The 21362-nt window shown below is 39.2% G+C and overlaps 1 protein-coding gene across 17 annotated transcripts in view; it reads left to right on the top strand.

Moving 5' to 3' along the window:
* The window catches only part of OSBPL6 (oxysterol binding protein like 6), a 206058-nt gene that overhangs the window by 78632 nt on the left and 106064 nt on the right, over positions 1-21362 (top strand). For 3 of the 17 annotated variants that reach the window (XM_032292828.1, XM_032292814.1, XM_032292815.1), the window contains exon 2: positions 16131-16325. The gene's annotated coding sequence lies outside the window, so the exon portion shown is untranslated. Of the gene's footprint in view, positions 1-15894; positions 16326-21362 lie in introns of those variants that run through there. The other 14 variants (XM_032292817.1, XM_032292813.1, XM_032292816.1 and 11 more) reach the window with 8 other exon arrangements.

The following is a 21362-nucleotide window of genomic DNA, read 5'->3' as shown; positions in this document are numbered from 1 at the left end:
AAAGACTCTGCTTATTGCAACCCAAGGAAGGGAGGGAATGAATTTTTCCCAGCATTAGCATTACTCATATTTCTAGACTCCAAACCCTGCCTCTCCCTTCCAGGGCCTCGTTATATTACAGAGTAAGCTCCAGAGGGCAGAAACGGTATCTGATTTCTCACTGCCACATGCTCAGGGCCAGGCACAATATAGGCATTCTATCAGTATTGAAGTGGATCCTGAGGTAGGGCCATCACTTAGGAAGGCAAATATGGGAAAAGCATAGTGGCAGCCAGTTACTGAATTCTGGTTTTTATGGAGATCGAAGCTCCCAGCTTTATCACTTGTCAGGTTCATGTCATTCATCCCAACTTAATTGAGAATCTGCGCTGTGCTGGTAACTCTTGCTTTGCTACTGCTGCAGAATAAAACCAAGAATGTCAGGCAGGGCGCACAACAACACACTGACTGGTCCAGGTATGGGTTAGTGGCCACAGCCTCTCTTTGTTCCCTGAGTGGGTCAGGCTCATAGACTGCCCCTTAGTAAAGAGGGAGCCTGTGATAGGGCCCCTGCAGCAGGGTTGGGGGTAGGCTCAGGTCAGGCCTGTACCACGGAGAACAGCAGTCAGGCACAATTTAGATTCTTTAATTTGGCTCCCTTATCAAAGATGACCTCTTCTTTTTGTGGAGAGAGGGATGAACAGGGAGAATCATAAAGCATAACTATGAATAATTTGAATCTGGAAATATGTGCAATGTGACTTTTGGGCAAAGCTGCTTTAAGAATAATAAAAGGTAACATTGAGTACTTCCTATGTACCAGTCAGTGTTTAATTTTCATTACAACTCTGTGAAGTGGACACTTTCTTAGTAGCCCCATTTTACAGATAGGGAAACCAAGGAATGGAGAGGAGGCATACCTTTCCCAATGTCACACAGCTAGAAAGTGGCAGAGTAGAAATGTAAACCTACATGATTCCAGACACTGGGCTCTTAGCCGCTCACCGCATGACAGCTGGCTATTCTTTGTGGTGCTTTGAACTTCTAAATTCATGGTCTTTATTTCTCTGAGCCTCACAAAAGTAGGATGTTTGATATGAACATTTTAATCATTTGGGGATCTAATTTCTCCAGAGATGGCAATCTTTTAGTGTGATGTACCTAGAAGTGTTAGAATAATCCATTGGTTTTGGTTTTGAAAAAGAAAGATGTTAACCTAGTATTAGTTGATCTGATGAGAAAGTTGACAGTACTAGGCCCTGAACACCTTACCTATAACCTCAAAAGCAACTTGAACTAGGTTTTATCGGGCCAAATCCCCATTTTACAGATGAAGAAACTGAGGGTTAGATAGGCAGAGTAACCTGCCCAGGGATTCAAAGTTAGAAAACATCAACACTGGGATTTGAGTCACTTTAACTCCAAAAGCCTATGCTGTCTTTACACAGTCCACAGACGTCCGCTTGTGCCCAAAAGAAGCTCTCAATTTCAAGGAAATTGAGGTTATGTGATAACATAGTCTACCTTGTTTGCCCTATCCAGTTTTTTTTTTTTTTTTAATCAGCCTATCACATCAAATTACATTTCCAAAAGAACAGCTTTGAATTGTAATAGATGGCATTGTTCACTGTCTCAGCATTTTAAAATTTGTTTCAATTTTAGTGCCAATACTATCTATTTAAATACAGGAAGCTTTAGTCATAAGAATGCTAATATGCCTGATTTAGTTGTTAAATTTTGTTGTGCTGTAATGAGCAAACAAGTCACTGTGGAAACCAAATGGAAATGCAGATGAAGAGAGATACAGCAAGAGGCCTAAGAAATGGGGCAGTTTGAAATAATTCTGTCAAAGCAGACTGGGAGGCTGAAGAACTGACTCAAGAGAAATTCAGCTGCTTAACAATACGGATACATAAAAACAAAACGAAGAGAAATTCAGCTGAGGTTATTCGGTGAAGCTATATAGGAAAAATGATAGAGTATACAAACCTTAGACTTGTTGAGGGTCTATTTTATCATTTCAAAAACATTGTGTAATTTATGATAGTGCCACTAACAGTGTTTACCTAATTTATTAATAATTTTAAACATTATTTTGACCTCAGTTTACATGTGACCAACTTGTTTCTGCTTTAAAGAATACATATACAGGTATTGATCGACTTACGACCTATGCAACTTACGACCATTCGACTTTACGACCACAGTCGCTAGCCATGACTGCTCCACGTCTGGCAGCGCAAATGTTGCCCAGCTGGGCGTACGACAGTGCAGACCAGCTTCCAGCAGCACTACCATCTCCGCATGCACCATTTCAACTGTACATATAGCCTACTGAACTTACGACCAAATCGTGTTACAACCGGTCTGCCGGTCCCAATCGTGGTCGTAAGTCGAGCACTAGCTGTAATCGTTATTTTAAAGACTGACTCAGTTAAAATGCTTAGAATCTCCTGCTCCCTGCCCAAGGATTCAGTTGCCATTCCAGTAATCCAATAGATACTAGAAACATAATATTCTAGACTGATGTTCAGATGTCACCAATATGAAAGCCCTAACAGAGGACCCAACAGAACATTTCCCATTAGCACGACTTGGTCAAGACTATTCCATAAAAGTCTGTTCGTTCATCTGGTTTAGGACTTAGATTGTCTGTTTTTTCAGGATTTGAGGCTTAGGAAAATTACTTTTGCCCAAGAGTGAATATTGAAACTCATTTATGTAACAGTTTTTGAACTGAGTAGGCAGAGAAATGTCAACTGTAAACACAGGACTGCAGACAGTGGGCAGCTGTCCAGTGGTCTGGCAAGAACTTGCCGATCAGCACAGCCCTGGAGCTTCACATAAGAGTGAAGTCAGCCTCTACTTTGAGATCCAAAAAGCGTTTCAGATAGTGCCAAGTGCCATGTTAGGACTTGTCAACTTCTGCCCAAGTAATATCAGACTGCCAATGTTTAGATATACTTCTGTTAATCCTACCCTGTCTTGGCACTTGTGTGCTCTGTTATGTATCAGATTCTCTAATTTTTGCATTTTGATCCTTGGGTATTTAGCGTTAAAGGCGTATTACAGATGATGATGAAATGATCACTGTATTTGCAGGTCTTATGAGTTCTTGATCCAAAGCCCCAGAGGCAAACAGTGTTATAAGTTTGCAGCAGGTGAAAGACAGGGTCAGCTCTCTTATGACTTATCTAACTTGGAAGTATATTAAAGTACATTATCAGTTACAGGAATGGGAAGTCAGCTTTTAATGCACCACTGTTCGTAGCTCTTGGCAGATTACTAGTTGGTAAATGCCCTGGGAGTAGCATTACAATTCTCTTCTCTCAGCTCGCTTCACAAGAAAACAAGTCTCATTGCATATCTTTTAAACTGAAGTCTTTCTTCAGCAAAACTTATCTGAATGCATGTACTTGTCCATTTGGTTTAAACATTATTTTGACCTCAGTTTGCATGTGACCAACATGTTTCTACATTAAAGAATGTATATAATGAATACTGTAGCAAAAACCACGAGCACCTGCCATGGGCATATGTGCACGTGGTGCAGGCAGGCCTACAAAGATGGAGCAGTTGAATACATTGCCCTTAGAGAACATCCAGTCTTGAAAAGAAAAGACACGTGTCAATAACTTTGATCAAGATGGACTAAGGAAAGTCCCAGAGGTGCTGAGTGAAAGTTTAAGAACCTGGATAATTACTTCCACTGAGCCACAGAGAATGGCTTCATGTCATCCAGACAGGGCCTGAAAAGGATGGGATTTGGACTTTGGAGATGTAATTGGAAGACTGTTCTAGGTAGAGGAAATGCATAGAGTGGGCAAAGAGTGAATATGATTGTGGGAATTGCAAGACATTTCATTTGCTTGAAGATTTTAAGAAGTATATCCTGGAAGAGTAAGGTGGAAAGTTAGTTGAGGTAAGATCTTGGAGGATCTTTAATAGTAAAGCGAAGGAATTTTGGCTTTATTCTCTCTTTCCTTAGTTTCAATATTAACTTAAGTATTTTAACATGGCTGGGTGCTGTGGCACATGCCTGTAGTCCCTGCACTTTGGGAAACCAAGGCAGGTGAATCATGAGAGCTTCACATTCACAGTTCAAGACCAGCCTGGACAACATGGTAAAACCCCATCTCGACAAAAAAATAGCCAGGCATGGTGGTGCATGCCTGTATTCCCAGCTACTCGGGAGGCTGAGGTGGGAGGATCGCTTGAGCCTGGGAGGTCAAGGTTGCAGTGAGCTCAGATCGTGCCACTGCACTCCAGCCTGGTGACAAAGTGAGACCGTGTCTCAAGAAAAAAGATAAATAAGTAAATAAAAGGTATTTTAACCTAAGATCTGATTACTATGCCATTAATAAACAGTAAAGTGATCCTTTTGGGAATTGTTGGGGAACAAATAGTACTGTTTATACAACTGCAATATATAAAGTATGGGTGAAAATAGCATTTTTTGGCTGAAAACTTTCAACAGAGGCAGCCCCAAATATATCGCATAACCATATCACTCGGAGAAAGTCAGCTAAGGCATACAGCGTGCACTTATTTTGATTTGTCCATAGATTTGATGATGTTGGGATCTACATTTCACAGCCTTTTTCTTGGCCAGGTGTGTGTTGCTAATGCCTAATACCCCATATCTCTGGCAAACAAGACACCAGCTTGTTTGAAAGCTGAGTCATTGAGCTCCTTTTTCTTTCTTCTCAATTTCCTACTTAGCGTTTCACCTTCACATTGGACACGTGGTAAGTAATGAGATGCCCATTGATTTGCTGCCCAGGGAAGAGCAGCTCTGGCTGTTTTCTATTCAGAGTAATTATTTTAGCGTACCTATAGTTTGCCTTGGAAATATTCTGAGCTGATGTTTTTAGTTGTTGCAAGCTACTAAAAGAATTTTATCAGATAGGCTTGAAACACTTTTCAATTGATAAAAACATTAGTGAAAAGGGCCATCTTTGTTAGTATTCTCTGGCTAATTAACTTGGTTGATTAAAGCTTGAGGCTTATGTGGGCTAGGTCAATTTTTTTTGCTCTGTGGTTATCTCTTGCAAACTTGAGTCTTGGCTTTCAATAAATAATTACAATAATAGCAAGCACTTATGTAGTCTTAAGTGCTATACATAAATAAACTAATAAATAAACTGTACATAATAAACTAATTTAATCCTCAAAATAATCCCCAAAGGCAGGTACTATTACTCCTTCCATCTTCACAGATCATAGAACAGAAGCTATGTAACTTGCCCAAGGTCACATTACTGGTAATTGGCTGAGCCAGGATTTGAACATAGGCCTCAGGTCTTTATCATTGATCTCATTCAAATCCAGAGACACCAGTAAGGGTGTCCCTAGATTTAGTTAAGTAAACACAATGTGTGTCTACATATTTATGACTATGTATTCTCCATATGTGGAAACTTTGACTATAAGAAATTTCAAACCAATATTTCAATATCCAGACACCAGAAATATACTTACATCCCTTTTGTTGTCCACATAATAGTATGTTTCAGATGTAGGAGTGTGACTAGGATCAACTTAAATTGCAGATTTTACCCTGCTGAGCAGTTTAAAAATTGTCTTCTAGGACAGATTCCATGTTGTTTTTTTTTTAAATCAAGGACACACAAATTTTTATATTTAATTTCAGACACTTTCCTGAGTCTCTGAAGTGTACTCTTAGGTTCATAGATCATTTCCCCAAGCAATAGAGAGTAATTGAGCAAGAGGATAACGTGATCAAATCTATGTTTTAAGAACGATAACTCTGATGACAATGAAAGACGGCCTGGAGGAGATGATGATTGGGAGCAGAGAAATGAAATGGAAATGGAAAAATATTTTCTGGCATGATTTAAGGATACATAGTGATGTCACTAACTAAGGAAACACAAGGAAAGGAAAGGGACAAGGGTGGAAAAATAATGGGGCCGGGTATGGTAGCTCACGTCTATAATCCCAGCACTTTGAGGGGCTGAGGCAGGTGGCTCAGTTGAGGCCAGGAGTTCGAGATTAGCCTGGCCAACATGGTGAAACCCCATCTCTACTAAAACTACAAAAATTAGTTGGGCATGGTGGTGGCGCCTGTAATCCCAGATACTCACGAGGCTGAGACAGGAAAATCACTTGAACCCAGAAGCCAGAGGTTGCAGTGAGCCAAGATTGTGCCACTGTACTCCAGCCTGAGAGTGAGTGAGACTCTGTCCTAATAATAATAATAATAATAATAATGAGTTTGATTTTTTGAACACACTGAGTTTCAGGTGCCGTTGATATATTTCAATGGAATGGACAGTAGGAAATTGGAAATGCAATCTGGAAAAGGGGTCAGCATTGAGGAGACTGATTGAGCAGTCTCCAGCAAATGGTAGCGTTAAGCCCTCAGAGCAAGACAAGGTCACCCAGGAGAAGCCAAAAGGAGACAAAGGGGCGGGGGTGGGGGGAAGGAGGAACCAGTAAAGCTGACTTGGGGAGAAGAGACTCAGGGGAGCAGCAGGAGCAGTATAGCATTTGAACAGTTCCCTATGCTGGACTGTTCTGAACACTTTATGTACATTAATTTGCTTAATCCTCAGGCAATTCATTGAAAGAGCTATGTTTTCCAGATGAGCAACCTGAGGCACAGAGAAGTAAAGTAACTTTCACAAGGTCACATAGCTAGTAAGTCACTTTCAATGGTAAATTAGCAATAGCATCATTAAGCAAATGTAATTGAGTTAAGATAGTTTTTAACTTTTAAAGATTTAAATATAGATTAATAAGCTTTAATAGTAGCATTTTCTACTTCCCCCCTGCTATATCAAGTAAATATAGTATGATCATCATAACTCATGAGGGAAATATGATCTGAGACTTTCATAAATTTTCCAATTCCCTGGGCCTCTCTCAGGCAAAATATTCTGTCAAGATTCATGCAGTATTTTTATGTGATAGTTTAAGCTTTCCCTGAAGTTTTCTCTCAATTAAAAAGCATTGGTTGGAGCATCCCCTGAAATGGTTTCATGAGTCACATTTTAAAATATTTCTACTTAGAATAAATGTTGAGCTGTTTTAGCAGCAATCTGAGAGATCATCAAATTTTACGTTTTTTTTTTTTTTTTTTTTTTTTGAGATGGTGGCTCACTCTGCTGCCTAGGCTGGAGTGCAGTCACGAGATCTTGGCTCACTGCAACTTCTGCCTCCCAGGTTCAAGTGATTCTCCTGCTTCAGCCTCCCAAGAAACTGGGATTACAGGTGCGCACCACCACGCCCAGCTAATTTTTGTATTTTTAGTAGAGGTGGGGTTTCACCATGTTGGCCAGGCTGGTCTCGAACTCCTGACCTCAAGTGATCCACCTGCCTCGGCTTCCCAAAGTGCTGGGATTACAGGCATGAGCCATTGTGCCCGACCTTTACATTCTCTTAATAAGTTCCCCTGAACTTCTCTTTGTCTCCGTGAATCCATTGCTTCCTCAGAACCTCTTCATTTTGTTTTCTCTTTTATTACTTCACTAGAAGTGGAGATATTTTTATTTTTGGAGCCCATTTTCTCACAATAATTTTTTAAATCACTTCATCAGAGTTATGTGCATTGAGGAGCAAGAACAGTGAAACCATATCAAGCCACCACAGCTGAATTCTCTGCTGGGCAGGGATCAGCAAACTACAGTAGGTACCTACCACTTTTTTATAAGTAACGTTTTGCTGGAACATAGCCATGCTCATTCATTTACATATTGCCTATGGCTCCTTTCCTGCCACAGCAGCAGGGTTGAGTAGTTTCATCAAGGGGTAGACTGCATAAAATCTAAAATATTTACTGATCTGGACCTTTACAGAAAAAGTTTTCTAACTCTTTCTTTAGAGCATACTCCTTTCAGAAGGTTAGGATGTGTCCTAAGCATGTTTATAATGCTTTGGAATTAATGAAGTTTTTTAAATAAATTTTTTTAAAATTTTTTAAAATAAAATTTTATTCAATTGAATAATAGAACTGTTGAGCCATTTCTGTGATATTTATTCTTTGGATTTCACACAGATGTTGTCAAGGGAGTAATAAAATTTCAGATTCCTTTAAATAGCCTCTACTCAGAATTCTTAGCTGTATGATCAGTCATCTGAATTTTTGTCAGCATTAACAGTACTGTTTAATTTGGGGGAAAAAGAATCTTTGAATGGTTAATAAATGCCAGATCCTTCCTGTGCTTGGGTTTTGAATTTCGAAGAAAGAAAACACTTTCCCTACCCTCAGATATATAATGTCAATTAGATCTAAGTTATATGCAAACAAAAACATTCTTAAAAAATTGGCTAAATGATAGAACTGTGATAGATTGAGAAAATTATGTTTGTGTTGAGCAAATTCGTTTATTAGTGTATATAGTTTATTAGCATTTATAAACAAAATATCTTGTTATACTTTGATCATGTTTCTGAAAATAATGAATGTTTTATTTCTCACTGACTATTTTGCTAAGACAAGAAATATGTGAGAACATCTAGGTTCACCTTCTGTCCTGTCCACTGTTAGTTCTTGGTTGTCCCCTCCTGTTGCCTTCATCCTCCCTTCTGATCTTCTGAGGTTCTCACTTGCCTTTTTCCTCCCGTTTGTTCCACGGCTGGATCTCCCTCCCTGAAGTACAATCACGTGGCTCTTCTGTTCTGAACTTTGCTCCTGTTCTTTACAGCCCACACAGTGAAATTCAGTCTCTCGCCAGCATTTAAGACCTTCCACACTGTTCCAAACCTTTTCTCCAGCTTCCCCTCCCCTGCTCTCCTCCTTTGTCCCCTAAGCTCTGAGCATTGGAACTACACTTTCCCATCTCTTGATTTTCATACACTTTTCTCACTGTTTGAGATGTCCTTTATTCATCCCTCCTGTCCGTTTTCTGCCTGATCTACTCATCTTTCAAATGTCTCCTCTTTTGAGGAACTTCTTCTGAACTGATTCTCCCCCAGCCCACAAACGCCAAGCCAGAATTATTATTTTTATGCTATGAATATTCATAGCACATACTCTGCTTTTGTAACTTAAAAAAGATTATTCACATACCTTTTCCTGTTATCTAGGGCTCAAACTCTAAATTTCTTTTTGTTGATTGTTACATTTCTAGATCCTCTTTAGTGTCTGGTTTTAATGTTTATATATAGTAACTACACAATTTGATTATTTAATCGATAATTAGTGATGGATATGAAAACTCTGATATGTTATTTCAGCTTGTAAATTCTAACTTCTTTGATATGTAGTAGCATTAAATGAGATAAGATACCTTTCTTTTTTTTTTTCTTTCTGGTGCTCAGATTCAAAGAGATAAGATACCTTTCTGAAGTTAAATGTCTTTTGCTCTTTACTCATTAACAAGAGAGCCACAGTAGTTACTAGGTAAGGATGAAGTTTATGTTTCTTCTTCAGGAAGTTACCCCCGCACAACCTGTTTTCATAAAACCTATTGAGTTGTGGCACTTAAACTATATTCTCCAGAGACTTAGACACCCTCAGTAAACTTGAAACTTTCATAGGTAGGAAAAGAAAAATCCCTTTTTGTCTAAACATTGTTGCCCATGGGAAAAAGCAAAACAATTATCTTTTCACTAACTAATGCAGTTAATGGTGGCAACAGACAAAGTAGGCAAGACAGTAAAAAACGTGTTGTACTGTGTATTGGGCTACAGTTTTCTAGAAAAGCAATTTAGGATGTTGAACCCTAAATTAAGACCAATCCTTCTTTGTAGAAATGGTGTGAGCATTGAAATAAAACCGTGGCCCATTTAAGTGAGAAAATGATCAAAAGTGTCTCGTGTTTTGTTTTTGGTATGAAATAGACTTTGCTATCGAGATTACACAGATAACTCTTCTGGTTGTCCTTACTATTTTAAAGAATCTTTATTATTGTACAGAGTGCTGGGGCTTGCTTTATCTTGTCTCCATGTTGCGTTGTATGCATTTACTTAGTAGCTACATAGGAACATCTAATCTTTGGTAGAATACATCATGATCTCTGATGGACTTGGGCAAGGAGAGGAATGTGCAGGGAATGCACTAGACAAGAACATGTGGGCAAAATCCAGGCTGTGGGAGGATTAGTCACATAGCTTAAAACAAAAATTCTGTTGCAAAGATAATGGATCATTTGCTTCCTGAATGAGCCATTCAGAAGGAACCATTGCCAAATCACTAAATTCTCCTGAATGAGATTTTCCACAGACACCCACTGGTTAGTACTGGTTAGTGTTGGAAAACTATTTAAATCAACCTTTTTAACCTTTACAACTTTTATTTATTAATGACTTAGAAAGAGAATGTTAGGATCCTTTTTTGATCTACAGAGGCTATGTTTAAATAGAACATGATTCCTATTGTGAATGTGTTTCTGTTAAAACCAGATATGCTGTATGAAAAGAAAACACACGCCTGCACATGCACACACACACACACACACACACACACATTAATTTTGGTTATACTTTTTAAAAGAAACAGAATCTTCCTTTTTCTGAGTATATTTCTTAACTAGGGTATTTGTGAACTATGGCTTTAAGAATTAATCGTCAATGTATTTTGGTACAAGCAGTAATCAAACTTGAAATTTATATGCTTATCACCTTTGGACTTCTACCCTGCACGCAGTTTATGTGCAAGGTAAAACAATATCCAGTATAATTTCTTTCTTTCTTTCTTTTTTTAAGACAGAGTCTCACTCTGTTGCCAGGCTGGAGTGCAGTGGTGCAATCTCAGTTTACTGCAACCTCCGCCTCCTGGGTTCAAACGATTCTCCTGCTTCAACTTCCTGAGTAATTGGGACTACAAGCATGCACCACCACGCCTAGCTAACTTTTTTTTTGTATTTTTAGTAGCGATGGGGTTTCACCATGTTGGCCAGGATGGTCTTGATCTCTTGGCCTCATAATCCACTTGCCTCGGCGTCCCAAAGTTCGGGGATTATAGGTGTGAGCCACCGTGCCTGGCCAACCCAGTGTAATTTCTTAATTGAAATTAGGTTGAATTGCCACTTAGTGAACACTGGCTTTCTAATTAACTTAATATATGTCACCTGGAAATTTGGAATGTGACTGTGACTATATAAAACTGTGTGTCCTAATCAAGCTTTTGAAGCTGAATGAAAACAAATGTTTCTCATTTTTTTGGCTTGAGTAACTATCAGATGATGGGTTATAACTGGACCATGTGTTGATAATGTGGTGGTAATTTTTAATTCAGAGTACTTAGTTTCCCTGGAGGTTATATTGGGTACTACACTTCATCTTGGTTGTCTTTTTGAAGGTTGTACAGAATATTCACAGGAACATTAGTTGCAGAACAAGCCAAAACCTCTGTTGTTGTTTTTTTTTTTTTTGACATTTTATAGGCAATGTGTGAAAACATACACTTTTGTGCACTTAATAGCAAAATGGACAACAATAGATTGGTTTCTTACAAAATACATGTAGGTCAAAACCTTGTACATTTCCATTTTAAACTCTAACACACAGTAAATGTGAGAGTTAAAAATTGTATGCAGAGCTATATAAATGTCTTTTTTTGAGAAGTGTCTGTTCATGTCCTTTGCCAAATTCTTAATGGGGCTGTTTTTTTCTTGTAAGTTTGTTTAAGTTCCTTGTAGACTCTGGTTATTAGACCTTTGGCAGAGATTGATAGATTACGAAAATTTTCTCCCATTTGTAGGTTGTCTGTCTGCTCTGATGATAGTTTCTTTTTCTGTGTAGAAACTCTTTAGTTTAATTAGATATCATTTGTCAATTTTTGCTTTTGTTGCAATTGCTTTTGACTTTTATTTATTTATTTATTTTGCAGTGGAGTCTCACTCTTGCCCAGGCTGGAGTGCAACGCACGATCTAGGCTTACTGCAACTTCCACCTCCCGGGTTCAAGCAATTCTGCCTCAGCCTCCCTGGTAGCTGGAAGTATGGGCATGTGCCACCGAACCCCACTAATTTTTGTATTTTTTATTAGAGAGAGGGTTTTGCCATGTTGGCCAGTCTGATCTCTAATTCCTTACTTCAGGTGATCCACCTGTCTCGCCCCTGCACTCCACCCCGCCCCCCACAAAGTGCTGGGATTACAGGTGTGAGTCATGTACCCAGCCACTTTTTTTTTTTAATTGCATTTTAGGTTTTGAGGTACATGTGAAGAACATGCAAGATTGTTGCATAGGTATACACGTGGCAGTGTAATTTGCTGCCTTCCTCCCCCTCACCTATATCTGGCATTTCTCCCCATGCCATCCCCCCCCAACTCCCCACCCCACGCTGTCCCTCCCCTATTTCCCCGCAACAGACACCAGTGTGTAGTGCTCCCCTCCCTGTGTCCATGTGTTCTCATTGTTCAACACCCGCCTATGAGTGAGAACATGCGGCGTTTGATTTTCTGCTCCTGTGTCAGTTTGCTGAGAATGATGGTTTCCAGTTTTATGCATGTCCCTACAAAGGACACGAACTCATCGTTTTTGATGGCTGAGTAATATTCCATGGTGTATATGTGCCACATTTTCCCTGTCCAGTCTATCATTGATGGGCATTTGGGTGGTTCCAGGTCTTTGCTATTGTAAACTGTGCTGCAGTGAACATTCGTGTGCATGTGTCCTTATAGCAGAACGATTTATAATCCTTTGGATATATAACCCAGCCACTTTTGATGTTTTTGTCATGAAATCTTTCCCTGTGCCTACGTCCTGAATGGTATTGCCTAGATTTTCTTCTAGGGTTTTTATAGTTTTAGGTTTTAAGTCTTTAATCTGCATTGAGTTAAATTTTGTATAAGGTCTAAGGAAGGGGTCCAGTTTCAATTTTCTGCATAGAGCTAGCCAGTTCGCCCAGCATCACTTATTAAATAGGGAATCCTTTCCCCATTGCTTGTTTTTGTCAGGTTTGTCAAAGATCCCATGGTTGTTGATGTGCAGTCTTATTTTGGAGTTCTCTATGCTGTCCCATTGGTCTGTGTGTCTGTGTTTGACACATGGATGGAGCTGGAAGCCATTATCCTCAGCAAACTAACACAGAACAGAAAACCAAACACTGCATGTTCTCACTTATAAGTGGGAGCTGAACAATCAGAGCACATGGACACAGGGAGGGGAACAACACACACTGGGGTTTGTTGTGGGGGGTTGGTGGGTAGAAGAACATCAGGAAAAATAGCTAATACATGTGGGGCTTAATACCTAGGGGACTGGTTGATAGGTGCAGGAAACCACCATGCTACACATTTACCTGTGTAACAAACATGCACATCCTGTACATGTACCCCGGAACTTTAAAAGGAAAAAAATTGTGCACATGAAATTAAGGTTCAGTCCCTGCTTCCCAGAGTGTACACAGTGTGGTAGGAGAGACACAGTCCACACATGAAACTGCAAGGCCAGGACAGCCTCACACAAATAGAACTGACCAAAAGTACTCAGCAGCTTCTTCTTCCTAACTGGGAAGATTGGTGAAGCAGTTGGGAGTTTTAGTTTTGAGCTGGATTTTGAAGAATATATTGGCAAAGACTACGGTGAAAGAAGTAAATGGATGCTCCTTGGGCTAAGGTTTGATTTACCTAGGCAGCAGCCAAGGACAAACCACACAGCAGATGTGATGTGATGGGAGAGGGTGGAGGAATTCCTTAGGTATGGTTAGTGAGATTCAACCTGTCTTATCCCTCCCCTCTGCTGCTGCTTAGTGGAGGAAACGGGGGAAGAAAAGGAAGTCTTAATCTTACCCCCATGGTCTTCTGTTCTGCTTTACCTTCCCACTTGCCATTTTAGAATGCTAACAACTTATGGAGAATCAGACTAGAACAGAGGAATGGGGGTGAGTGAGCAAAACGAGCTGCAGGGTAGCACAGAAGACTCTTTAGCATGCCTTTTCCTTTTTCTCTTAGTTTATTAGTGTCTCCTCCATTCCCAAAGCTTGGCAGAGTTCATCATAGGAAGAAGCAAAGAAAAAGTGGCTAAGGGGGTTTCTGTTTTTGTTTTTAAGACGGGTTTTTGCTTTTGTTGCCCAGGCTGGACTGCAATGGCATGATTTCAGCTAACTGCAACTTCAGCTTCCTGGGTTCAAATGATTCTCCTGTCTCAGTCTCCCAAGTAGCTGAGATTACAAGCGCTCACAACCTTGCCCAGCTAATTTTTGTATTTTTAGTAGAGACGGTGTTTCACTATGTTGGCCAGGCTGGTCTCCAACTCCTGACCTCAGGTGATCTGCCCACCTTGGCCTCCCAAAGTGCTGGGATTACAAGTATGAGCCACTGCGCCCTGCCTGCTAGGGAAGTTTCTCTGGCTGACTATTCATGTTCTGTCTGCCTATAATTAAATGAGATTAAAGAGCATAGATTGATAGTGTTCACAGAAAATAAAAAGATGCAATGCTGAGCATACAAAAAGAACCCTGATGGACCTTAACCTTAGTATTCAATGTCATCGTCATAATCAACAATTAAATTTTATTCAGGACTTACAAGGTACACAGAATTGTCTTACAACACAGTAGAATTTTTTTTTTTTCTTTAAAGAAGTGGAAGGGGAGTTAGAACAAAAACTTTTGCAGAATGATGGTACTTAAGGGAGCAATCATGGCACCAGATGCTGGCTGAACATACATCTTTTGTAGTTTCATTAAGTCATAGTCTTACAATATGTGTGTGTATGCATGTGCTTGTGTGTCCATTTTCCCCTTCTCAATAAGAAAAAAAGGAAAACTAAAACGGAGTGAAAGAATAGGCTTGAAAAAAGAAATCAAACCTGGGGAGTGATTTTTAAAGCTATCTTGTGAATAAACAAGCTTGCTAGAGAGGTTTATGGCTGGAAGGAAAAAATATCTGTCATGTTTCAGGATCAGAGAGTAACTTCTACTTTGGATTACTTGTCAGATTTTTCTTTTATGGTGAATTTATTTATTATCTTGTAAAAATACTGTGTTGCAGTCCATTTGTGTTGTCATAAAGGAATATCTGAGGGTAAGTAATTTATAAAGAAAAGAGGTTTATTTGGCTCATGGTTCTACAGGCTGTACGAGAAGCATGGTGCAAGCATCTGCTTCTGATGAGGACCTCAGGCTGCTTCCACTCGTGGCACAAGGTGAAGGGGAGCTGTTATGCAGAGATCACACAGTGACAGAGGAAGCAAGAGAGAGAGAGAGAAGAAGGGGAGGTTCCAGGTTCTTTTTCAACAACCAGTTCTTGTGGGATATAAGAGTGAGAACTCATCCCCCAGAGTGGCACTGAGCTATCCATGTGAGATCTGCCCCTGTGACCCAGACGCCTCCCACCAAGCCTCACCTCCACCATTAGGGATCACATTTCAACGTGAGACTTGGTGGGGCCAAACAAACTGTATCCAAACCATAGCATACTCTTTCTTTGCTTTTTGGGAAATTATGTTAAGTTGAAACTATGTTCTTCGATAGTGTGTATAGAGTCCATTCTTCTTGCTAGAGGATTGTCATAGGAATTTGGCTACAATTCTCCTCTTCAATTAGAGACTGTTAATGGGTCTTTATCGGGGCACTAGGGATTGTACATCTACATGCATGTATGATGAAATCACGTCATATTTACTGTTTTTAAAAACCCGTGGTGGCTCGTACCTGTAATCCCAGCACTTTGGGAGGCCAAGGCAGGTGGATCACCCAAGGTCAGGACTTTGAGATCAGCTTGGCCAACATGGTGAAATCCCATCTCTACTAAAAATACAAAAACTAGCTGGCCATGATGGCACGTGCCTGTAATCCCAGCTACTTGGGAGGCTGAGGCAGGAGAATCACTTGAACCTGGGAGGCAGAGGTTGCAGTGAGCCGAGATCGCACCATTGCACCATTAAATATGCCTGGGTGTCACATATTTAATTGGAGGGCTGAATGTGGTTCTGGAAAATATATTTTGTCCCCTTTTAGGAAATATTTGCTGTATCACTTGAGAGTTTTCATAGTCCAAGCCCTGGGTAAGACGTAAATTATGAATGTTACTGATTACTGAGAAGGTCAGTGGTTACGTCTTTGAAGTTACATAAAAGTGAACAAAGGAGATAAAAAGCTGAGGCACTTAACCACGTGAACTTCCTCTTGAAAAGATAAATTGGAAGAAATTTTCCGATTGGCCATAGGCAGTCCCCCTGAGAGGCTCACCGAAGTTCTGTAAAGATGCACTATATGCCTGTAATCTCTCTTTTTCAGATTCTGCCACTTACTGGGAAAACAGCAACAGAAGGATATTAAGGAGCTGCTCCTGTAATTTACCAAGATAGCCCCAGCAAGGTCAAAGACATATCGTGTCCCAAAGAGAAAAGCTGCAGGCATCTGAGGATAAACCACTGTGAAACAGCTTTGACCATAAAGCTGACTTGGAAGACTTTGACTCCAAGGTGCAAGGTGAGTTAGAAGAACACAAGCTTAAAATTAAAAGCAGGGTTAGATTAGGCAGTGCTTAATAATAGCAAAAGATTAGTGAGACATCACAAAGTCACAGGAAGTTATTTCTTTATTTCTCTTATTTGTATGTCAGATCTTAAAATAATATGTCATAATCCTCATAATAAAAAGTTCTGAGTTTTTTTTTTAAGGATAGGAAGTAGAAAAATGTGAAAATATTTGGTAACCATTTTCTGTTTCCTATATGTAGTCTGGCATCATGTGGTAATGTGATATTGATTTTCTTTTCCCTTCTTAGGCAATGAGCATGCAGACCTAAACCTTAAAATAGCCAAAATGTTATTCTTGCTTTTTTTTATATACATATGCACAAATCCACATGTGACTACATGTACACATTCTTAAAATGCATCCAGTTTTTATAATCTTCCATAGTAGACAGTGAGACATTCAGCTTTTCTCTTTGCCTATAAGGCTGAAGTGGCTAATGTGGCACTAGTAATACTTTCTGTGGTCTCTTTATCATCTTTGATATTTGCAGTTATGATTTTAGAGCCACTTGATATATACTATTTGATATCTTAGGCGTAGTGAGTTTGTGGTCTTCACAACTTGGCTGCACCCCTCCGAGTTATCCAGAGCTTTCTACTTCTTCAAAGTCAGCCATCGCCAGGGTGGAAGTTTGTGGCATTAATCATCTTCAGGAGCTTTTTGCAAGCTGCACATCTTCAGTCAAACCTTATTTTCCATGGGCACAGGGGTGGTGGTGGTAGTGATGATTATAATTCAGACATATATAATTTGGGGAAAGCTGCTTTTGTACCCTGATGCCACTCCCGCCCTTTCCTAGCATAGACTGGTATCTCTTGGTACAGCAGGAACCAAGGCTCAGTAATTTAGTGTAATCATTGTTATATGAGAAGCTTTCTCTTTATTATTGTATTGTTTAAAAGTATGTTTTAGATTAGAGCTTGCAAAGTAGCCCACAGGACAAATTTTTTACTGAATTTTTTAACCTGTAAACATTTTCTTTTTATAAAAAAATTAATTTGAAACATTTGAGAATCTGGAAACTTCACATAAAAATCAGATAGATTAAATATCTGGCTTCTCTTGGAAGATTAAAAATCTGGTCTTGTTACTATCAATGACTGCACTTTGCTAGTATTCTGCATTCCCTAAATATTTAACTGAACCAATCTTTCAGATTATGGCACCTGCCTGCGACATGTAGGCTTTTGAGTTCAAGAGTCCTGCGTTAAGCATCAATTTCTTCTGCTCTCTGTATATGAAGTCACTTTTATGTACTATATTACATAAAAGCAATATAATAATTTAGTATTTATCCTCTGCCATCATTTTAGCATTTACTATTTTATATAAACTATATGAGCTTTGAGAAGTTGACACTTGCCAGCCAGGCTTACCTATGAAGTAAGAAGACTTTTCCAAGATAAGACGTTTCAGGCTATGGGCTTAGTTAGGAGATCTAATTTTCATAGTGATGTGATCTGCATAATTTTTCCATATGTTGAGGGTGTCATCTCAGAGTCTAATATTTCATGAGCTAAGAGTTCAGTTGTCTGATCTGATTGTTTTGGTTCCAGGGAAGTAAACTGATTCACCAAGTAGGCTTCTTTTTGAATGATCCCTGTAGGGATTTAGAGTCCATTTTCTATCCCCTCACTCATTCTGGACACCAAGGTGGCTCAGTGAACAATAATGTGTGCAGAACTTTTAGCAGTGAGAAATCTTGCCGTCAGAATTAGACATACCTCTGTCACAGCGAGTCATAGTTAATCACAAACTTGTCTTTCCCCATCTTGGATTGCTGTGTATTGTTGCTAAGTGAAATTCATTCAGTAATGTTTCTGTCAATTTCATACTGAAACAAATGTTTATATGGTAATAAAATACTTTACCCATGGAAGCATTTCAAATCAAAGGTCCTTATGGGCATAGCGTTTCTGTGCCTTCATTAGCTAAACTCAAATGTCGGGGAACTGACATACTCCCAAAACAATGGTTCTTCTTCTTATTATTTTTAAACAAATTATTTTTTACTAAAACAAGATTTATGGATATTTTCCCAAATGTATTTTGAGTCCAACTGGTAGTGCCTGTTACTGAGGCCACAGGGTATCCATTTTTACCCCCCTAGATACATCAGACACATTGTAAATCTCTTCTTGATTGGTATCTGTTTTTAAATATTAAGGCAAACAGGAAAGAAGGCCAATGGATGGGATTTTTATTTTGGGTATCTTAGTGTCTTTCTGCCTGCATTACTTTGCTTCATCTCATGGATTTTCTTAGATTAGCATTGCCTAATACTTAACCACATGCAGGGGTGAAATATGCATGAGTCCCTTTGCTATTAAGTTTAAGTTCATGGAAATAAAGTACCTGGAAATTTGTTTCCACACATTTGCTGAGTTGTGACTTGACTCCAGGAGAAGGAAACTAAACTATTTTTTGAAGAGGAAATTCAGATGATTAATATCTCATTTTCTACATAAATTTTGTTTGTTAGGTTCACAGAGCCCATCTCCCCCCATGCCCCCCCAAAAAAGGAAAGAAAGAAATTTGTTTGTCTTTATTGCCCTTTGGTCAGAGGAATTAGAGAGTGTGTGTGCATGTATACTCAGAAATGCTTTCAGAAAACCCCCTTATCTCCTTTTCTTGGAGTTCCTATTATCAGCTTCACATTCCATTTCCCTTAACTCCCTGAGGAAGTGACAACCAAGACTGAAAAAATGAGGAAAAATTGTAGGGAGGGCTTAGGAGCCGCTATTGACATATAAAATGGGTTGAAATGTGGTTTTTTTTTAAAAAAAGTAAAACTAACCAGTGAGCAAATATAACATGGTTGAGCAAAAACTGGAAGAGGAGAAAGAGTATTCAACCCAGCCATGATGAGGAAGCTGCCATTCTCCTTTTTATCGTTTGTGGGTCATGAGACGTCCTCCTGGAGGAGTGGAATGGAGAGAAGAGCAAGCATGAGTTAGCAGTGCAGACGCCATTTCCCCTGCCCTCTTTCTTCCTGTCCTGGGCTTTCCCTCAAGTTGCAGGGGGTTTCTTCTGCTGAAGGATCACTTAATATGAAAAGCTAAAGGACACAAGGGAGGTGGCAGGCCAGTAGCCACCTCCTCTCTCCAGGGAAAAGGAGTGAGACCCCAAAACTTCTTTCTCGCCTGTTGAAAAAAATGGGAACAAAGGAGGAACAAGGGAAGATTCTTGGTCTGGAGAGAAGGGCTGTGCTCCAGGCCGGCTCTCGCCTGTGCATTGTCCTTCTCAATCTGGTTGGTGAGATTTTAGAAAAATGAGTCACCCAAACACCTGAAAGATTTAGACCAGTTCTGAAAAATAAATTGTACCTTGAATACATATTCAGTAGAAGTATAACTGTATAAGTAACTAAGTGGGAGGAAAAAAAGGAGTATACTGTTAATATCAAGGTTTTAATACATAAATAGTAGGAAAAAGGGACGTTGTTTTGTTCTGTTTATTTTTTTATTTTTTGAGACAGCGTTTCACTCTTGTTGCCCAGGCTGGAATGTAGTCGCTCAATCTTGGCTCACTGCAACCTCTGTCTCCAAAGTTCATGTGATCCTCCTGCCTCAGCCTCCTGAGTAGCTGGGATTACAGGTTCCTGCCACAATGCCTGGCTACTTTGTGTATGTTTAGTAGAGATGGGGTTTCATCATATTGGTCAGGCTGGTCTCAAACTCCTGACCTTGTGACCCACCTGCCTCAGCCTCCCAAAGGGATTACAGGCGTGAGTCACCATGCCCGGCCGATTTTTGTTTTCTAAATTTTAAAAATACCTTTCATTTAGAAAAAATTCAAACTTATAGTTTTATATAAGAATAGCATAATGAACAACTATATGCATACACTCAGATTCATCTATCTTCTTCTCCATTTATTCAGGAATTATTAGAAGTAGACATCACGTCTTACCCACCCCTGCATTCTCCAGTAGGCATATCTTAATATGCACATTTTCCTACAGAACCATATTACCATGTCACACCTAGCAATATAAACACTACTTCTTTGGTATCATCTACTACTCATTGGCTATTCAGATTTCCCTGATTATCTCAAAGCTCTCTTTTTATAGTTGGTTTATTTGAACCAGATCTGAAGAAGAGCATACATTTCATTTGGCTATTGAGTCCCATAAAACTCTTATCTAGAATATTCCCTTTCTTTTCTCAAGGCATTCACTTTTTGAAATAAAGCTACTTTGGCAATAGAACATTCTACATACTGGGTTTGGCTGATTGTTGTTCCTTAACTTTTTTCTATATTACTCAAATTTACTAGAACTTGGAAGTTAGCTCAAGAGGCTTGATTGGATTCAGATTTAACTATTTTGGCAAGAATTCTGCTTTTGCTGTATATTTTATGGAGTACCACCTCAGGAGGCACATATGGTTTGGTTACCCCACTTTTAGTGATGCTATCATTGGACCATGTTTCAGAGAGGAACATCCTGATCCCCCTATTGTGAAGTTCCCCCATCTGTTTTTTTTTAACTTCACAATTTTGTTAACCAATAATAATTGCCTGAATACATTATTTGATTAGGGGTTATAAAAATGGTGACCCCCCCTCCTCCATCCTATCATTCCTTCTTCATTTGTTAGCTATCATTCTTTTACAAAGAACTTCCATCATCAGCTAGTGTTTGGTGGCCCCGAAATACAGCTCATACAGGAAGGGCAGGGTGAGTGCTTAATATTTCCCTAGTAATTGACAATATCAGAGTTGGTGCTATAGTTTCCTCAAAGGTGATATTATCTTTATAACTATATTTATACTTTTTAGGGAGAAACTTTACTTTTTTTTAAAGAATCATTGTAAATTCATGGATTTAAAAAAATATTTGTTATGTTTTATACACTTAATTGTAGTGTTTTTATTTTGTTTTGTTTTTCATTTTGATGCTCAAACAAAACCTTCTTTATTCATTGGGAGCCCTTTCAACCTGGCTCCTGTGTATATGTATATGTGAATCACAGTGAATTT

The sequence above is a fragment of the Sapajus apella genome, unplaced genomic scaffold (assembly GCF_009761245.1).
Source record: "Sapajus apella isolate SASKATOON/1434 unplaced genomic scaffold, GSC_monkey_1.0 scaffold28, whole genome shotgun sequence".
NCBI lineage: Eukaryota > Metazoa > Chordata > Mammalia > Primates > Cebidae > Sapajus > Sapajus apella.
Note: the sequence above shows the minus strand (reverse complement) of the source record. Positions and strands in the feature narration are given on the sequence as shown.